Source organism: Chinchilla lanigera, unplaced genomic scaffold (assembly GCF_000276665.1).
Source record: "Chinchilla lanigera isolate Chin_1 unplaced genomic scaffold, ChiLan1.0 scaffold00016, whole genome shotgun sequence".
Taxonomy (NCBI): domain Eukaryota; kingdom Metazoa; phylum Chordata; class Mammalia; order Rodentia; family Chinchillidae; genus Chinchilla; species Chinchilla lanigera.
Genome location: NW_004955417.1, coordinates 9,092,021 through 9,112,755, shown reverse-complemented (window position 1 = coordinate 9,112,755; position 20,735 = coordinate 9,092,021). Strand labels below are relative to the sequence as shown.

General features: G+C 36.9%; 1 long non-coding RNA gene across 3 annotated transcripts in view; it reads left to right on the top strand.

The window, feature by feature from the left end:
- The first annotated feature begins 5,873 nt into the window (after positions 1–5,873).
- Positions 5,874–20,735, top strand: part of LOC102016807 — a 76,984-nt gene continuing 62,122 nt past the window's right edge. For all 3 annotated transcript variants that reach the window (XR_001233383.1, XR_001233382.1, XR_260467.2), the window contains exons 1-2: positions 5,874–5,965; positions 20,491–20,634. This is a non-coding gene — a long non-coding RNA (uncharacterized LOC102016807). The remainder of the gene's footprint in view (positions 5,966–20,490; positions 20,635–20,735) is intronic.

Below are 20,735 nucleotides of genomic sequence, written 5' to 3'. Positions count from 1 at the left end.
TTTCCACAGTGGATAGAGGAAGAAAGAAAATCTATTTCAACATACTTGTTTGTTTGTTCAATAAATATTTCATATTCCCCTACTCTATACCCAAATTGTTGCTGTCATGTTACAGCAAGTAACAATGTAATAAGTTAGAGGAATGCAGGTCCTACCATTATAGTCTTCAACAGTGTGAATAGACAAATATTAATTAACTATGTAAATATTTACAGAATTTTATTTAAGCTTAGTGTTGTAACAGTACAAGGTACAAGAACATATCAGAGGGCAGACAGGGTGACAGCAGTAACAACTGTGATCTTAGGGAGTAAAAAAGAGGGGAAGACATGCATGGAGATTGTTGTCAGTCTAAAAGGATGCAATGATATTGAAACAAAAAGGTAATCAATTTTGTTCTCTGTCTCTAATATGACTCCTCAAATCAGTATGTGCATTGAAGTGGAATTATCAGTGAAGAGAGTCATCTGATAAGCCTTTTATTAATAGAAACACAGATCTTAATTATAAGGTAGGTTTTATGTACCAAGTATTGTGGGACACATGCACACACATGGCCTCAGAAACTAGTCTTCAAGACTCTAATCAACTAGAAGCATGGCTCTGTTTTTTATGGGAATAGGAAACACATTGTCAAAACTTTTCTCTGGATTCAGTGGCCTCACCAAATTCTAGTCTGCATTTTTTATTAGAATATGAGAGTGGTCAAGTGATCACATGTCTCATTTTGTTGGATTTTCCGAATACTCTTTTCAAGCAATCAGAATTTTTGATTGGGTTGGGAACTAGAAGCATTTAAATGTCCCTAGTATTCTTCTTAGGCTTAAATATTATTCTGTGGTAATTTCAGGCCAAAAAAGATCTCTAAACTGTAATGAAATGGATAGGTATCTCCACTCACTAATGCAGTGGGTACCATGGAGGAAAACAACAGAAATTCCATCTGCATGAATTTCACCATACTATTTCTGCTCTATATTAGTCATTTTTCCATTGCTGGGACAAAATATCTGACACTCAATTTAAAGAGAAAAGGTTTATCTTTAGCTCATCACTTCACCAGTTCAGTCCATGGTCAGCTAGCTCCAACCCAGAAACGTCATGGTAGAGGAAAGCTCATGGCAGTCAGAAAGTAGAGCAAATAGAATGGCAGCGAAGGATCCTGGAGCCAGGTATAGTTCCCAACATCCTGATTCAGTCTCTCCAACCAGGCATCACTTCGTATTTCCAGCATCTCTCAATAAGGCTATAAAATGAGGATTTCATCAACAGATTACTCCACTGATGAAGTCAGTGCTCCATGATGCAGTCATCTCTAGAAACACCCACAGACATGCGCAGTAACACGCTTCAACTAATATCTTAGGTGTTCCTCAGTATACTTAAGTTCACAGTCAAGATTAACACCACAGTTTCCAAATATCTCTGCCGTTGTTCTAATAGAGCCTGTTGAAAATGTCAGCATCTTCTTGTGATACATGTTCTGCCTTTGCTTCAGTGATAAACTTCATCTTAAACATAACTGATGGAAGAAAATGGTGGTGATTTGAGATAATATCATGATTCTGTATTTGAGGCAAACGGTCTGCATATGTTTCTGTATCATATTTTTAGGCTATCACTTTTTCCCCCTCACAAAGTAAAACATGTTTTTATTAAAATCATATACAGAATATACCTTTGCTCCGAGTCCTTCTGCATATTTATTTTATTGCAAGATCTGTTTTCTTAGTGGAGCACAAGGGAGGTAACAGCTAAATTGGGATGTTAGCTTTTATGAGGTTCATTAAATGACTGTGAGGAGAGAATTGGAAGAGAGTAAATTTGGCAGACTTCTTACTGCAAAGACAAACATTGCCATCCAGTGCAATGGACAGAGTCTTGTCAGTTAATTCTGTCTTGAGTAACACACTGGTCACCGGTGAGACAATCTTATTTTTTCCTTCAGCATCAATGCGTGTAAAACAATGTATTTACACTTTAGGGCATCATTACATCTTTCACTCTACCTGTTATTTTATATCACTAAAAATAAAAATATGATGCTACCAGATAGCAGTCATGTCTTTGTTAATATTTACTCTCTGTCCAGAAGCTACTGGCATATGAACGTAGCAGATCAAATAAAAGGAAAATCCCAGCAAAACTCAACCCTCTGAAAAGTGTTTTATTTTAAACTTTGTCTCACGTTGGTGGTAAAGCTATTAATTTCAACTATGAGTGTCAGAAAAAGTTTATGTTGGTGGTCTAAATATTATTGACATTTATTTTTCTTTCTCACTAGCTTTAAACTCCAAATCCATAATACTTGAAGCACTTCTATTTTCATTCCTATAACAATTGGGAGGTAGAAACAGAATACATGTTAGAAAATGAATACACTTAGAAGAGTTCAAGCTTATCTCTACTATGGAAAAGATTCACCAGCCCACAGACCGGTCCAGGCTTAAGTAGTGTCATTGGGAGCACAGAGCGCTTCTATCTGCTGACCTATCAAATCATTAGAAAATGACATCTGAGCCAATAAAAGTGTAAATTTTGCATGACTGGATGACTTATGGGGGCAGGAGAATAAATACAGGAGTTTGCTATCCCACAAAACTGCCCAGTAAAGACAACCATCACTGACTGTTTAGTTAAACCTTGTGTTGCCAATGTCATCCAAAAGTAGTTTCTGAAGTTTTCTCCCTTGGTAACTACTGATACTGACTTGTGTGAAAGTGCTGCAAATTTCACCAGATTCCTCACTATTAATCCAGCCTCCACAGGGAATTGATAAGGAAATAGAAAGAAGAGCCAGGCATGGTAGTGCATGCCTGTAATCCCAGCACTTGGGAGGCTGAGGCAGGAGGATTGTTTCAAGTTTGAGGGCAGCCTGGGCTATAAAGTGAGCTCAAGGCCAGCCTCAACTGCATAGTGAGACCCTGTCTCAAAAAAAGACCAAGGAAACAAAAAAAAGAAACAAAAAGAAGAGAAATAGCAAGGACATTACAGCCAAATGGAATAAAATCTGAATAAGCGTGAACAAGTTACTTAACCATCCTCACCTTGGCTCCTGGTATTTTTACACTCAGCTGATGAAATAACGTCTGTGAATGTTCCTCGCTCAGTACTTGAGAGTATCAAGGTACTCTCAAAACAGTAACTGTATTACTGAAAGGAGGTCAAGGAAGTCTAACATGGTGTCTCTTTTGTGGAATTCAAATCTAGAAACAGAGGGAAAAGGGTCAGAGAAGTTAAGGGTTTCCAGGTGCAGCCAAAGCCACAGAGTGGCGGAAGGTTGTCTGAGAGCCCGGATGCCAGAAGGAAGTGGGAACCAGACAAAAGAAAAACTGCCACCTCCCAGCCCTGACAGTACTGGGTCCTCTTTCTCTCTCTTTTTTTGTCTTTGAACTACTTAATAAACACTAATTAACCCTGTGCCCTGGGAGGTAGACTTGCCCAGAGCACTATGCTCCTAAGAGTACACATGTCTGGTAATTATCCTCATTGCCTGAGACATCAGGATAGCTTTTTGCCACCAGCATCTTAGAGCCCTAGAGGAAAATTTGCCTGGATGCATCTACATCCACCTCATGAAACTGCGGGTGTGTTCCAAGTGCCACAAAGAACAGATACTACCCTTTCACACAAAAGTTCCTTGTTTAAAACCAGAAAAGGAATGAAATCCAAATGATTCATTATTACAAAGAAGCAAACAAGTAAGCACTATCCATTACAAACATCATAACCTTGGGTACACTGATACATGTAAGATGTTTTTGATCAGAGACGCTTACCTAAGTATCTGCATGCTCAAAATCTGAGAATTATTCTAAAGTATCCTTACCGCATCTCTAGCCAAAGCAATTGTAAAAGATCTTTTCACTCAAATTGTGCAGTATTAAAAATTTAACTTTAGTGTTCAGTGCCTGCTTCCAAGAACTTGCTGTCTTAAAAGCCCTCTTGTATATGTTTGCTCTAAATGGTTCCATGTTTTTCATATTTATTCACCTCAAGTAAGTTGTTCTCCTTAAATATAGGAACCTAGCAGCTCATGGTTTGATTCATCCTTATTTTGTGCCCAGGGGAAGGCACACAGGGTGTACGTAAGCCCTTTGAATGTGTACGGCCTGCAGACCTCTTCATACACACGCTGCTTGTCCATGGTACCACTCTTCTGGGTACTTTCTCCCTCCTGTTTATGGGCTCTGCTCATATTCTTTCCATAACGTGGGTCCTACTTTCTCATCCGTTTCTATTTTCCATCCCTGCTGGAAGGCCCAGTTCTATCATCAGTTCCTTTATGGCCTGCTTATTTTAAACACTAAACTGTTCTGTATTCTGATTGTCCTGCCTTGTCATACTATTCAATACTCCCAGTCACTTCATGATTTCTGGATTTATCACCACAACACAGGTTAAGGAAAGAGGTTTGTGTCTCTCACTGATCCATTCAGCAAATATATTGTTTTTCTTATCCCCAGTTGACTAACTGGTATACGGTAGAAGCATAAGAGACACTCAGTAAGCACTGTTTGTTTGTTCACACCGATTACAATTTCCAACATGGATTTTATCTCTAGTGAAAGCTTTTTCTGGGATTATGATAGGACATTTATTTTAGTTTCAAATTGCCTTTGCTTTCTATGTCTGCCCCAATGTTTAACTGTGCATTTGTTGTTCAAGTTGAACAGACCTTTTATTTTGTTCATTAAAAGGGAGACAGAGTATGTAGAAAAAGGACAGTCAGCAGCCTAATGCTCATAAGGTGCAAAATGTACTGTTGTAGAAAAGTAATTGTATATACACATATATAAGGAAAAGTATGTAGAGATCTCTATATGAATGTATGTATAGAGTATAAATGTATTTATGTATGTGTCATATACATTGTACATGAGTGTGTACATATATATTACTTGTTTTGTTATTTTGGTTACACATGTTTTATGTCTCTGTAGCAAGCATTTAACGTTGCTCCTCTCATCTACCTATTGCCCCCCTCTCTCCGTCCTGCCCCTCTGGGTCTTATCCACTGTTTTCTACCTCCTGACATCTTTAACTTCCTCTAATGTGCCATGTTCTGATTTTGATATCATGCTGCACAAAACGTAGAATACACAAGGATTATCTCTCAAGCCATGCGCTCCTTCAAGTTAGTTTCTCTTATGCAGTTGTGGCTTTTCTTTAGGATTCAGCTTTAAGGTCACTTTTTCTGGTGAGCTTCCTGAGGCTATAGCCTAAAGAAATGAACTCCCAGGTTACGCCATACTCCTCAAGTGGCAAGATACCACTTTTGTCCTTGTCTGGATCCTACTCTTCAGGAGTCCAGGCTTGCATCTGCTTCACTTACTTTAATAACTCCACGCACCAGACTCAGAGAAGGGGGTTAACTAGTGGTGAATAAGTGGACTGCTGGACGGGGCCTACATGAAGACCATCAACCTCTGCCTATCCTGACTGGTCGAAACAGCAAATTCCTATTGCTCCCTAATCTACCTACATAATTCAGTTCACTTCCTTTTTTTTTTTAAGTTGCCAAATCTCCTAATGTATAAAATTAGAGTAATCATAATCCTTGTTTCATTTTAAATTGCTTAATTGCAGAAATTCTAGCAAGTTTCTTTTCCAGAACAATATAGTTCTTTTATGTGTATGTGGGGTGGGGGGTGTTTCTCCCTGAGCATTTTCTGATATGGCCCATTTAAATATTTACTTGGAAGTACCGTTTGTTTTTGAGAAATTCATTTAGAAATTAATTCTGAATGCAAATTCTGGCTGTGCAATCCACTTGGACAAAAGCAAGCTTGTTGCCCGGTTACCATTTCAAATGAACTCATAAAATAGTGCTTGGTAACTTCACTTTCATCCAGTGTTTACTGTACCTGGCAACTGTCCTTGTTGTATATTTCAAAAGTATTTAGCTAGAACGTGCTTAAAAAATGACCAAAGGACCACCACGACTGGGTAAATAGGATTAGAGGTAAGTCCAAGATATTTTGCTACTCATAGCCTGCGTTTTAATGCAGGAAAGTCAAATCTGGCAAGCTAGATGAAGTTTCCTTTATGTAGCTGAGTGTTTTTCTTACCTGGAATATTTTATCCATCTGAATCATACAAGGGCTACTTAACATCCTAGGAAATGCAGTCAAATTGGTTCAGCTTCTCATAACTTTCAGAAAAGAGGACCGGAAATGCGGCGAGGGACTCAGCCGCACCGGCTGCGTGTGCAGGTGGATGGACAGCCGTTGCAGCTGCGTCTCTCTGGCAGGCATCTTGGCCTCCTCAGCTGTGTGCAGAGCCCAAAAATAGATACTTTCCCTTCACTTCCTTTCCTGACTCACCTCAAACATAATGAGACTTTCCGTTTCCAAAAAGCACAGCTTTATTTTTATGCTCACAGAATCACCTGATAACATTAGGAAGCCAAGGTCTAAATGTAGATGGGTTGATTCTATTTCTCCAGGGGACCCAGCAAACATGGCCTAGGCGCTCTTGTCCCAATACTCTGAGTCTTCTTCCTAAAAGACAGCTACCTTTCCCAAACCCTTTGAAAAAGAGCAAAGTATTTTTAAATATTTAATACTTTGCTGTTAACTATAGTCACCCTACTGTACTGGAAAACACTAGAACTCATTTCTCCTGTCTAACTGAGATTTTGCACCTGTTACCCAGCCTCCCCCTATCCTCTCTGTTCTCCCCAGCCTCTGGCAAGTACGAGTTTGCATTCTACTTTATGACGTCGAGCTTTTTTTGCTTCTACATAATACTGAAAACACATAGGTGTCTTTGCATGCCATTGAAAATCAAATAAAATTTTTAAAAAGAGCTGAAGGGAGCATCTGTATGTAAATGTTTTTTGCACATAGTTCTGTAGTTTGAGGAACAAAAAACAAGTCCCCCCAACCCACTTTTTTTTCTGCTCACAGTGGAGTGTGGCAAGGTAGTCACCCTCCGTGTCCCTGTCCTTCCTGGGCTCACAGCATGTCTACAGATCACAGCCCCCTTGTTTCCGGGACCATCTCTGGGATTGGATTCTGGCCAACAGAATGTGCGTAGAAAGACAAGGAGCCCTGTTTCTAAGCCTAACCCTCTCCACTGTGCACCCTGTTTGCAGGGACCCTGTCTGTAGCCTCAGTCTCTAAATGAAACAGTGGGAGTAGAGTGTCCTGCTGCCTGTCACCAGGATGCAGCGTGAGCAAGAAATCAACCTGTATAAAGGCGCCGAGGGCTGGGGTGGTTTGTTGCAGCAGTTAACCTAACTTGACAATTGTGTGTTCCTTAACCTCTGTGACCTTTGCATGCTCATGAAAATGGCCACCATGAAAGAAAGTAGCAGTCAGCAGGGAAGCTAACAGGCAGCCTGAATGGGGAGGGTGGAGCCAAACCAGAGGAGCCGCCCTCCCTAGTCTGTCCAGGTCCTTTGAAAGTGGTGCGGGGAGGACAGGAGTGGAGAGGCCTGCTTCCTGCTCTGCTTCCCAAATGGAGTGTGGACATCTTCAAACTGTTCTTACAGACATTTGTACCCTTTAAACACACACACACACACACACACACACACACACACAGAGTTTTGACTTGTTGTACCAAAGTATGTACTCTGTTTACATCCTTTCTTCCTCCCTTTTATGTGAGAACATTTTCTTTCACGCTGAGAATAGATCTACTTGGCCTCGAAATCTTTATAGGCTCTTGCAGCCCCAAAATGTGCTTGCAAAAATTGAGTCTTTTTTGGATGTGCTTATAATTCTTTGCTTGAGTTAAAAAACATGTCCACAGAGAAATAAAAATCAAGTTCAGATGTGGTAACAATTCCATTAAATCTGCTCATCATAGCCAGAGTAACCAGGTAATTCAAGCTGAAAAAAAAAATTCACTTAGGTAAGGCCTTTTCAGCTAAGGCCAAGTAAAAACATCTGCCATGTGGAGGCTGTCAAATTTTTGAAGAGGTACAATATTTTCCCAGGAAATACAAGTGCAGAAGTCCACAAGTACTTGAAATAACCTTTCCTCTCCTTAGATAGCCTAGGGCTATCAGGCCCCAGACAGGAAGCAGGCATTTCCCCTCTGAAAAGGGATGGTTTCAGCTTCTAGCATTAAGCTTTCTTTCAGGAAGGGGAAAAAAAATCCTCATTGTTCTTTCCAGCCACTCTACAGCCCCCCAAATATTTCAGGCACAGTAGAAATGGTTGTCCTTTAGCACTTGTATGAATAAATCCCCCATATTCAATTTTTAAAAATTGACTCTCTAATTTTCAGAGAGCTACAAGATAGGGAAAATTGGAGATTAGAATCTAAAAGGGCCTGCAGAGCAAACAGTAGAAATTTCAACCGCCTTCTGTGTGCACAGCTGCCCTTTTACTAAGGCTTCTACCCAGGAACATCTGCCTAGGGCCTCACCACACACCATGTGAACAGGCCCAGGGCTCCATAGTGCATGCTGGGGTGTGGCATTATCCGTGGCTGCATGCTCTCCTGTAACTGTGGCCAGTTCCAGATGGAACTGTCGGTGATCCAGAAACAAAGTGGACTCCTATCTGGGAAGCTGTAATAAGGGGATTAGGAAACTATAGAGGCCTATGAACATTTTCCATGTTACTTAGAACTGGACCAGACTTGGTGTTAATCAAAGCTAATCAATCCATCTGAGGCAGATCAGAGAGGAGATCCAGACTGGGATGAATGCTAATGCTGCGAGGGCACCGAGGGCCTTACTGGTAATAGGCAAAAAAGCCTCTTCCTCCAAACGTGAGAGATGTGCAACTGTGCAGGGCCATATGTCTGCTGCAATCTGTGGCCTTATGGACGGAGAACTCTCTCGACCCCAAGGCATTATGTTGAACATGAAACAAAATTGACAGTGCCAAAGGGTGAAAGGCATTCACTGTTTCAAAGACAATTGAAATATTTTTAGTAATGAAAGTGTTGGCAAATGAATACACTGCAGGTGTTGATTGTTTTCTACATTATTTGATCCAGGATGAAGGAAAATGGAGATTTTGAAAGTTTTAAAAATAGAAGACTCTAATATTGTTTTATTTTCTTTTAATCCATAAGGATATTGTCATATCCAAATATATAACATTCTTTCAAATTTGACTATTGTGGGGCTCAATACACACTCTAATAAAATTCTTATTTTTCAATAAAATTTGAAACTTTTTTTCAAAGTTTCACTGTAGCATGTTTCATTAAGTATGGAAGGATGAGTAGCTACTCTCTATATAACATGTATTTAATTATTTTCCAAATAGCCTAAAATTGTAAGCCTATGTGTACTGATTAAGATATATGACAAAAATTACATAGGGGGCAGTGAGAGAATATATAGAAGTTTAAAAGTAATCAGATTAAATTGAAAGGGGCTAATTTACAAAGTAGAAAGTGGCTTTAAATCAGAGGTTCTTGAAATGTTTTGCAACATGGTAAAATGACAGAATGAACAGCTAGTTCCCAAAGATGATCTGACAGGTAAATATTTGACTGTGTATATTCTGGTTCATTATTTAAAAGATCAGTGCAATGGCGTCTGAAGAGGGCATTTTAAAGTCACATTTAAGAATGGAGAACTGGACAACTTGCTGCTGAGGACAGATAGAAGGGGGTGAAAATATTTTTAAAAGTGCTTGAAGGCACTGGAAGCAAGTAAGACATGAAAGGATGAAAGGGTCACAATATTGGAGAAGATAGATGTACAGAAAAATACTACTACAGTTAGGGCCAGTTTTCTCTACCAGCATCTGCTTATTCCAGGCTAAATGGCTAAGCAGCTGAGCAGCTGAGCAACTGCGAACGGTGCTCACAGATAACCTTGTGGAGACAGAAGGACCCAAACTGAAATGGAGGAACTGCTACTGGTGCTGGCAAAACCCCAGTACTGTGGGTTAAACTCCCAAAGATCTCTAGGAGTAAGGACACATAAAAATAAGAGCAAAACAGAAGTAGAAAACATATCAAAGGGACTGAAGCCCATATGTAAGTAATCTAAATCTTTGAAAGTAGAGTAAGATGAGACTGAATTGCTGGTTTGTATAGCTAAGTGGCAGGAGTCACCAAGAGGAGACAGTGTCAATATAGGACTAACCTTATGTATACTATTTTATATCCACATTCAGCACCCAGTCAAAATAATCAGGCACATGAGCACTTAAAATGTGGGGAGGAAAATAGACTATAGAAATAAACACTTTAAACCACAAGTAAAGATACATTCATGGAAATTATTTAGAAGTTTACTCAAGATCAGGAAACTAGAGAAACATAAATATATAGAAATTAACTCCATGGAAGAAGCAGCATATTAGACAAAAGCGAAGAATCAATAAGTACACTAAATAATAGATTAGAAGAAAATATCCAACCTGAACAACAGAGAGTAAAAGAAATATTTAAAAAGAAGGTAAAAAACATAGAGAACAGTATGAGAAGATCAGAGGATCGGGATATAGCTCAGTGGCATAAACGCCTGCATGGCAAGGTCCTGAGTTCGATTCCCAGTACCAAAAAAAAAAAAAAAGACAGTATGGGAAGATCTAACAGACTTTAAATCAGAGTCCTAGAACTAAAGATGAGAGACAAAAGATATAAATGATCAGTGACAAAACTGTAATAGCTGATGATTTTCTCCACTTGAAGAAAATATCAAGCTGCATATTCAAAGAATACCATGAATTCCAAGAAACACACCTAGATAACTGCTAAAAACAACAGCAAGACAGAATATCTTTAAAAATAGGAATAAGAGGGAAAACATAAGGAGAAGAAACAATTACATAAACAATCATCTTTCAAAAGAAAAAACAGAAACCAGAAGAAAATACTTAACACTGTTAAACAAAAGCAAGCAAATCACTGCCAATCTAAACTTCCCAGTGAAAATAGACTTCAAAAGTGAAGGTACCATACTTTTATTTTTTAAATTATCAGTAAGCTTTTATTTTAAATGACATATAATAATTATACATATTTATGAGGTGAAGTGTGATAATTTGATATATGTATAAAAAGTGTGATGATCAAATCAGAGTAATTAGCATATTATCACCTCAAATATTTATAATTTTTTGTGGTGAGAACATTCAAAAATCATCTTTTCTAGCTATGTTGAAGTGCATAATAAACCATTGTTAACTGTTAACTAAAATGAATTAAGAAAATTCATTAATAGTAAACTGCAAAAAAATAAACACTAGAAGGTATTTTCCAGGCAGAAGGGAACATGTTTCAGAGGGAAAGTTGTAAATTCAAGAGAAATTGAACAAAATGTCATCACCAACAATGCAGAATAAATGTGATATGGGAGGAAATTTAAATTAATGCTAACTTTATTATTCAACATTAATGAAACATCATACAGTTTAAAATATAGAAAATTTAGTTACTAAAAATGTCAATGATGTTGAATGTTCTAAAGCCTATATATTATCAAGGGTAAAATTAGTCATTTACACAAGCTGGATAAATCTAGGGTGCATAAAGCATTCACTAAAATAAACATTGAACTAATAGGAAAAGCTAATAAAGGTAGAAAAACAATTACTTTTAAAATAATTAATTACAAAAGAAAATGGAGAAAAAAGAGAGAGTACACAGAATAATCAGGACAAGTAAAAAGCAGATGATTGATTTAAATAAAATATAATTGTGATTACATTAGCATAGCTGGGACAAGGAATATTGGATGGGAAATCCTAACTAGCTGGATATATCTAGGAAATAAACGAATAAATAAATAATACTAGGTTTAGAAAAAAAAATAAGATTTTTTTGCCACTCAGAGATATAATTCTATATGTCAAAAATCCAAAGAACACATGGACAAATTATGGCAATAATAAGCTAATTTCTTAGCAAGTTGACTGAATATAAGAGCAATTTCTCAATCAGTTTGTTTTTACACTAGCAAAAATAATTTTAATAAAAAATTTAAGAAAAATAAAGTTTTCAAATATTATGATAACCACTCTCTCTAAGTAATTCTGAGTAATGTGCAAAAACTGTACACAGACAATAAAAAGTGTATAAATCAAGAATACTGTAGAGATTTCTGACTTCCAGGAAGATGGTAGATTAGTGAACAGTGAAGAAACAGCCTCTCTGGGTTTTGGAATACATTGCAAAACAACAGTGTGAGGAAGAGAAGAAGGAGGAAAGTGTGTCCCTAGCCCCCAGCAAGGAACTGAAGGAAGAATTGAAGCCCATAGGGAGAGGGAAGATAGAAACTTCAAAACAGAAGTGACACTTTATCCCTGAGCTCTAACTTGCTATGTGGGAGAGGCAGCTTGAACCTGCAGATGCATAGGGACTATTGGTGACCCTAGAGGCTTCCATGGAGAAACACCAGTGGAATGAAGAAGTGGACATAGCAAACTGCAGTGGCTAGTGGGTTTTTCAGGCTCAGACATCCCCCAAGAGAGGGTGATTGACCAGTCACCACCTTGGAGAGGGGCCAGTTGAGTTTGGAACTCAGAGAAGCCACAGGCTGGCTCCATCTAGTGGATCCTATTGTCAGAGTAAGGAGGAACTGAGTTCAGGTCAACAGGAGATGAAGGAGCCAGGTTTAAACAAGCATGGAGCTGAGTGCAAGTTGGCAGGAGGCACATAGGTATTCAGGCTGAATGAATCAAGTTCCAGTGTCACAGTAAGAAACCAGCCTGAACTTCAGTAGAACTAAACATGCAGGTTTCCTGAAATAATCCATTACCCTGCTGTAATTCTATATCTGGCTTGCTGGGATTAATCAACATAGATCTGGGTTCTATCTGCTCATTCTGTCTACCCATGACAACAGAGATGTGCCATGAGATGAACTTTTTTTTCTTTTTCTTCTTTTCTTCTTCATTTTGCTTTTTATTCTTGATTGTTTGTTCTTATTTTCATGTGAGTATAAATATTGTCTCTATTTTTTGTTGTTGTTCTGTTCTGATTTTGTTTTTATTTTGTCTGTCCCTCCTTCCTTTCTTCACAAGTTTCTCAGAGTTCACATACTCTTCATTATTCCTCCAAACATGCTCCTAATTTCTTCCTCTTCTATTTCTTTAATTTTCCTCTTAACCTTTTTAAAATTTTCTCCCTGAGGGTAAAATCACCATATGAGGTATATTTATTATATACAATTTTGGTTCATTTTAGATTTTGTTATATAACCACAAATCTAGTTCATAGTGTAAAAGATGGCAAATTAAGTTATCACAGATTGTAATTTTGTAGGTTGCATTTGATGCTATTGTTATTGTTGATTGTACTACTTTATGCAAGGTGACATAATTGTCCTAATCAGTTGCTTTTCCTGGTATGCCAACACTGAGTTTGCTTGAGGGTCATTAGTAGTACTATAGGCAAGTGCCAAAGAACCAGGGGCTAGGTCAAATAGGCAGCATCTCATTTCCAATAAATTTAAGAGGTAGGTTCTTCCAATAGACTCAAAATCCAAAAGCCAGCTACATATGGAAGACATTGTTAGTATGAGAAGTAGTCATTTCCTAAGGGTTCTCAATACTAGCAATAAAGCTGTCTGCCATAAGCAATTTATAAGCATCAACCCAGGAATTAAATTTTAAAAGCAGAAATTGAGAAGACGCAGGAACAAGATGCAACCCCAAACTTCCAGCTTGCTAAAAGCAAATCTGGACACAATGAAGTGGAACAACTGAAAAGCCACACACACAGAGCAGATGTGTGAGGCACTAGAAAAAAATCAAATTGGAAATAATTTACTAAATAACTTCAGAAATGATGACCATAATGAGAGCATGATCAGTAAATATGGAGAAGATACAGATAAAAAATAAAGAATCTTAGAAAAATGATGGAAAGTGCTCGGGATTTAGCTCAGCAGCACAGCACCCACCTGGCAAGCACAAGGTTGTGGATTCAGATCCTGGTACTGGAGAAAAAAAAAAAAAGAGAAAAGAAAAATGATGGAAATCATGAATGCTAAAAACAGGAAAGAAATGCAATCCATGAAATAGATTCAATCAGATATCCAGGCAATTAAAAATTCTATTGAATGTATAAACAGCAGAATGAACCAATGTGAGGAAGAATATCAGATCTGGAAGACAGGATTGTGATCAGCAATCAAGAAAAATAAAATTTCTTAACAATAGCAAGGGGGCATGAAAAATAAATCCAACAGCTACTAAATGATGCATATAACAGTAATGTGAGACTAATTCGCATCAATAAAATAACAAAAGACAGTACAAATAATGTAAAAATATCTGTTCACAGAAGTAATGACAAAAAACTTCCCAAACATGGAATAAGAGTTTGACATACAGTTAAGTGAGACACATACAACTCTAATTAGCCATGATCAAAAAAAAATCTATGCCAAGTCATATAATAGTCAAGATCCTAGAAATTCAACACAAGAATAGAATATTAAAAGCTGTTAGAGAAAATAAACAAATCACCTATAAAGGAAAGCCCATCAGAATCACAGCAGACTTCTCAACACAAACTCTAGTCAAGGAAAGCTTTATATGAAGTATTTCAAGCCCTAAAAGAAAACAATACCCAGTACAGAGTGATGTACTCTACAAAATTATCTTTCAAAATTGATGGAGAAATAAGATACTTCTGTGACAAAGAATACCTGAAGAAATTCATGACCACAAACCAACACTCCAAAATATTCTGAAGGACATTCTAGAAAGAGATAATAAGGACTACAATTCTATGAATTCCAACCAAAGGAATCCACCAGTAAAGGCAAGTATTTAAACAAAAGGGGGAAACAAGGGAACCAACAACAGGAAAATAACATGACAATGATAAGTCAGTACATATCAGTTATAACCATTAATATAAATGATCTCAGCTCACCAATCAAAAGAAACAGACTAGTAAAGTGGATCAAAAAGCAAGATGCAACAATGTGCTGCATCCAAGAAATATATTTAATTCAAAAGAAATTCATAGACTGAAAGTTAAAGGATGGAAAATTATACTTCATGATACAGGAACCTGGAAAAAAGCAGGGGTAGCTATTCTATTTGCAGACAAGGTGAATTTTAAGCCAAGACTGATAAAGAGAGACAGGAGGTCACTATTTCCTTGTAAAGGAAACACAAAAAGGATGAAACACAATCATAAATATATATGTAAAAATACCAGCATATCAAACAATATGAAACAAATATTAATGGATATGAAAAATCAAATAAGCAGCAATATTGGAGGATCTCAATACCTCACTGTCATAAATAAAAAAATCAACTACAAAAAAATCAACAAATAAATATCAAAACTGAACCAACCTTTTGAAAAAATGGACTCAGTAGATGTGCACAGAATGTTCCATCCTACAACATCAGAATATATATTCTTCTTAATTGCACATAGGACAGTCTCCAATTTTAGACCACATATTAGCTAACAGAATATCTTTAAATAAATGCAATGGAAATGAAATTATCCCATTCATATTATCAGACAATACTGCAAGCATATCACAGCTAAAGAAACCACAAAAGGTTCATAAACAAATGGAAATTAAATAACACCTTAGTAAACAACCAGTAGGACACTGATAAAATTAAAGAAGAAATTAGGCAGTTTCCACAATTAAATGATAAGGCCATTACAACATACTGAAACATATGCTATGCAATGAAAGCAACCCTACAGGAGAAATTTATAGCAGTGAATTCCCATACGAGGAAAATTGAGTGGGCTCAAATGAACAACCTAAGTTTGAACCTCAAACTTATAGAAAAATGAAGAAAAGCACAAGCCCAAAGCTCATATGGGGAGGAAATTATAAAGATAAGAGGACAAATTAATGCAATGGATGCTAAGAAAATAATGCAAAGAATCAATGAATCAAACAGCTGGTTCATTACATGATTAAATAAAATAGACAAAACTTAGCTAACCTTATCAAAACAAGGAAAGAAAAGGCTCAGATGCATGCAATTAGGAATGAAGGGTGAAGTCACAACAATTCCTGGAGAAATCCAGAAGATCACCAATACCTGCTTTAAGAACCTATATTCTAATAAGATGGACAATGCAAATGAAATGGACAGACTGCTAGATATGAATTATCAAAGCTGAATTATGAATACAAAAATACTACACAAACAATATCAGTAATTATTGATCAAATATGTAAAAAATAAAATCAAATATATCATTAAAAACTTACCAACTAAAAGCTCAGGTCCTGAAAGATTCACTGCTGAATTCTACAAGAAATTTAGAGAAGATCTAGTGCTGCTACTTCTCAAACACTTTAATGAAATTGAAAGGGAATCAATACTGCCTAAGTCATTCCTGGAAGCAAGTATTACCCTGATACCAAAACCACAGAAGATTCCAACCAAGAAAAGGAACTACAGGCCAATCTCCCTAGAGAATATAGATGCAAAAATGCTCAATAAGATATGGGCAAACAGAATGCAGCAAATTTTCAAGAAGATTATCCACCGTGAACAAGTAGGATTCCTCCTGGGAGTGCAAGGATGGTTCAATATATGCAAATCAATAAATGTGATACACCATGTTAACAAAGCCCAGGACAAAAAGCACATGATCATTTCAGTAGGTTCAAAAAAAGGATTTGACAAAGTCCAACAATCACTCATAATAAAAACCCAGCAGAGAATTGGAATAGATGATTTTTATCTCAATCTGATAAAAGCTTAGACATATCAACAGCCGACACAATACTAAATGGACAAAAACTGAAAGCTTTCACTCTGAAATCAAGAGCAAGACAGGATTTCTACTATTCCTACTCTTATTTCACATAGCTCTGTGGAAAAGTTAGCCAGAGTAATTAGACAAGAGAAAGAAATAAAAAGAATAAAGATATGAGATGAAAAACTTAAATTATCATTATTTGCAGATGACATGATATTCTACATAGAAAACTCAAAAACTCCACCAAAAGACTTCTACATTTAATAAGCAAATTTAATTGCATAGTTGGATACAAAATCAACCTTCAAAACATCAATAGCTTTCTTGTACTTTTATAACAAACTCACTGAGAGAGAAACTAGGAAAACAACAGCTTTCACAATAGCATAAAAGGGGCAAGGGATATAGTTCATCACAGAACCTGCCTGGCAAGTGCAAGGTCCTGAGTTCAATTCCCAGCACCAAATAAAGAAACAAATCAACACAGTAGCATACAAAAAAAGAGAAATACTTATGAATAAATCTAACAAATAAGGTGAAAGACCTTTACATTGAAAACTGCAGTACTCTGAAAAAGGAGATCTAAGAAGTTATTATAAAATGGAAAGATATCCCTTGTTCTTTGATAAGAAGAATCAATATATTGAAAGTGGCCATACTCCCAAAATTGTTATATAGGTTTAATGCAATCTTGATAAAAATTCAAATGGCAAATCTCCCAGTATTAGATAAAACATTCCTAAAATTCATTTGGAATCAGAAGAGATCTAGAATAGCAAAATCAAACCTGGGCAATGTAGGCAAGGCAGGGGACTTTACAATCCCTAAATTGAAATTATACCACAAAGCTATTGTGATAAAAACAGCATGTTACTGGAAGAAAAATCCCAAAGGATCATTGGAACAGTCTAGTAGAGGCAGAAACAACTCCAAACACACTCAGTCACCTTATCTTTGACAAAGAAGGCAAACACCTTCACTGGAAGAAAGCCTCTTTAGTAAAAGATGCTAGAAAAACTGGCTTTCCACATGCCAAAGATGAAAACTAGAACCATGTTTTTCCTCACACAATAAAATTAACATTGAAATGGATCAAAGATCCTAATATTAAAACAGAAACATTAAATCTGCAGAAACAGAGAATAGGTAAAACTCTTCAAGACAGTGGGGTAGTCAAAGACCTTACGAAGAAAACCCTGATTGCACAGGAAATATCACAAAAGAATCAGCAACTCTGATCTTATCTTATTAAAAAGCTTTTGCATCACTTTTGCATAGCATAACAACAGTGTGAAGAGAAAAGTCATAGTGTGGGAAAAATTTTGTTAGCTCTTCCTCAGGCAAAGGAGTACTATCCAGAATATATAAAGAACCCCAAAAATTCAGGCCCTTCAGATTTAAAGACCTGTTCCAGAAATGGGCTTCTGAAATGAATAGACACTTCTCAGATAAAGAAGTAGAAGCAAATAAATATATTAAAAAATATTCATTCATCATCACTTGTTACTTGAGAGAGGCAAATTAAAATAATGCTTGTGTGTGTGTATGTGTGTGTGTGTGTGTGTGTGGAGGGGGAAACTTTTGTCCACTGTTGGTGGGAGTGTAGATTGTGCAACCACTGTGAAAATTATTATGGACATTCCTCAAAATACTAAAAGTAGGTGTTACATTAGACTCAGCTATCCCTCTTCTTGGTATCTTCCCCCCAAATTAAAAGCATCATACCACAGAGATATATTCACACCCATGTTTACAGCAGCACAGGTTGTAATAGCTAAATCTTTGAAACAGTCCAAATGCCCATCAATTGATGAATGGATAAAGTAGATGTGATTTTTTTATACAATGGATTACTACCCTGCCATAAAAAGGATAATCTTGAAAAATTTCTAGGTGAATGGATTCACCTTGAGAACAGAAGTGAAATAAATTGGACACACATGTTTAAATACCACGTTACTTCTCTCTGCAAGAAACTGAAAGTGTAAATAAGGACCAAATATATAATAGCTATTGGGAAATGGGAAGAAAATACTCAAATGGAAAGGGGAACAAGGGAGAAGGAAGGAGAAAGGAAAGGAAGGAGCAAGAAAAAAAGAATAAAAGGAAAAAATGGAAACAAAATTTTGTAAATATGGAGAGGAAGAGGGATTGAAGGGAGGGAGTAAAATGGGGGAAAAAGAATAGGCAAGAAATATCATGTACAGGTGTAAATACCTTATGAGGAATGATATATAAATATATAATTTAAAATAATAAATATGTAAATAGATTTTGATGTTATATGAAATATATTTTAAAAACTCTTAAAAGACTTAAAAATAAAATTAAGCAAAAAAGAATGCTTAATGATATGAAAACCAGACAATGTGATAGAAAAATGGGCAAGAAATCTAGGCTCTTCAAAAACATAACAACATGGCTACCAAAAAAGCATGTAAGTTCATTAGTACCAATGAAATATCTGTACAAATTTAAAATACAATGATGCACCATTATACATATCAGAATAGCTAAAAGTAAAAAAGACCAATAACTGCTGAAAATATGAACTCAGTAAGGAAACCAAGCAATTGAAACTCTTCTTACTATTGGTTATAGTACAGAATGAATCACAATCATATATAATAAAATGGACTAATCTTTCAATCATAATTTTGAGAGAAACAAGATTAAAAGTGTCCATTCAAAGATTCCATTCATATAAATTTCCTAAACAGAATTTAAAATTTGTGTTAGACTCAGAGGGTAGATTGTTTCTTGAGAATAGGTTAGTTTCTGGGGCTGCATACAGGAAATTTCTGGGATGCTTGCAGAGTTCTTTTTCATTATTTAGCCTTTAGTAACTCAGCACTTGCTTTTGAAACCAAGGGGAAACGTGAATAACCCTCTAGCTTCATTTGATTTTAATTACTTGCTTTTATCACATATTTTACAAGTTACGTAGCTAAGCAATACACTCCCATTAATCTTTGTTGTAGGGGCTGGGGATTTAGCTCAGCGGCAAAAGCACCTGCCTGGCAAGCGCAAGGTCGTGAGTTCAGTTCCTGGTACCGGAGGGGGAAAAAAAAAACAAACAAATCTTTGTTGTAGGTAACATGTTTGATCCATGAGTTGTGATGGTGACAGTTGTCTCACTGTTGTCTAAATTATTTCTCAGGAACTTGGAGGTAGCACAAAACAGTTGAAGACATAATTTTGCTTTTGGTATAATTGTGACGTTTTGATGTCAGAGGCCCCAAACCCCACCTGTAGGGAGGGGCTTAGCTGGAGTTCAATCACCCATGCAGGATTAAAGCCAGGCCAGCCTGAGAACACGGAATGCCCAAGGTGAACCAGACAAACAAGTTGTTAGCCAGGCCCTTTCTCCCATTAGGAGATGGGTTTCACCTGTTATCAACCTCTTGCTGATTGTACAAATAAATATACTGCAGTTGTTGGGCAGTTCCTTGTCTCCCATCAGGAGAGAGGGCTCCACCTGACCTCAGCTGTCTGCATGCTAAGTCTTCCTTTATTTTCTTCATCCTCCACTGTTCTGCCCCTGAGAATTTCAAGAGCTGTGCTGAATGAGGCATTTTGGTGCCTGAAGAGGGAACTAGGGTACAAGGAAACTCATCCTATAGCATGTGAGAGGGTACATTGGTGTGTATGCACAAACAAAACAGGCTCACAAGAGCAAACGGGAAAAATAGGCCCACAAGAAGCATAGGGGAGAGGTGTATTAATATCATCAACACTGATCCCATCAACAGGTGTAACTATGGGGCAAACAGGGTCAGAAGAACAACAGATGTATATAGAAATGTTTGCTGTATTATTGACTCTCATATTTACCTTTTCTTTGTGGACCTTGACCAGAGAGTGTCTTGATGATTATACACCTCTTGAGATGACCACAGAGGATTTGGCTCAGATCTTCAAACAAAGCCTCAAGCAAGCAAAGGATAGTGGAGCAACAGCCCCATGAAGCATAAATCCTCTAGTTTTACTCAATCAGATAAGGTAGGAGCTTGTAATGATTAATATATTGTGTCAACTTGAGAAGTATAGAAGTTTAACTAAGCAAATCAGCAGGGAGCCAGCGTCTTTACTTGTAAATATCC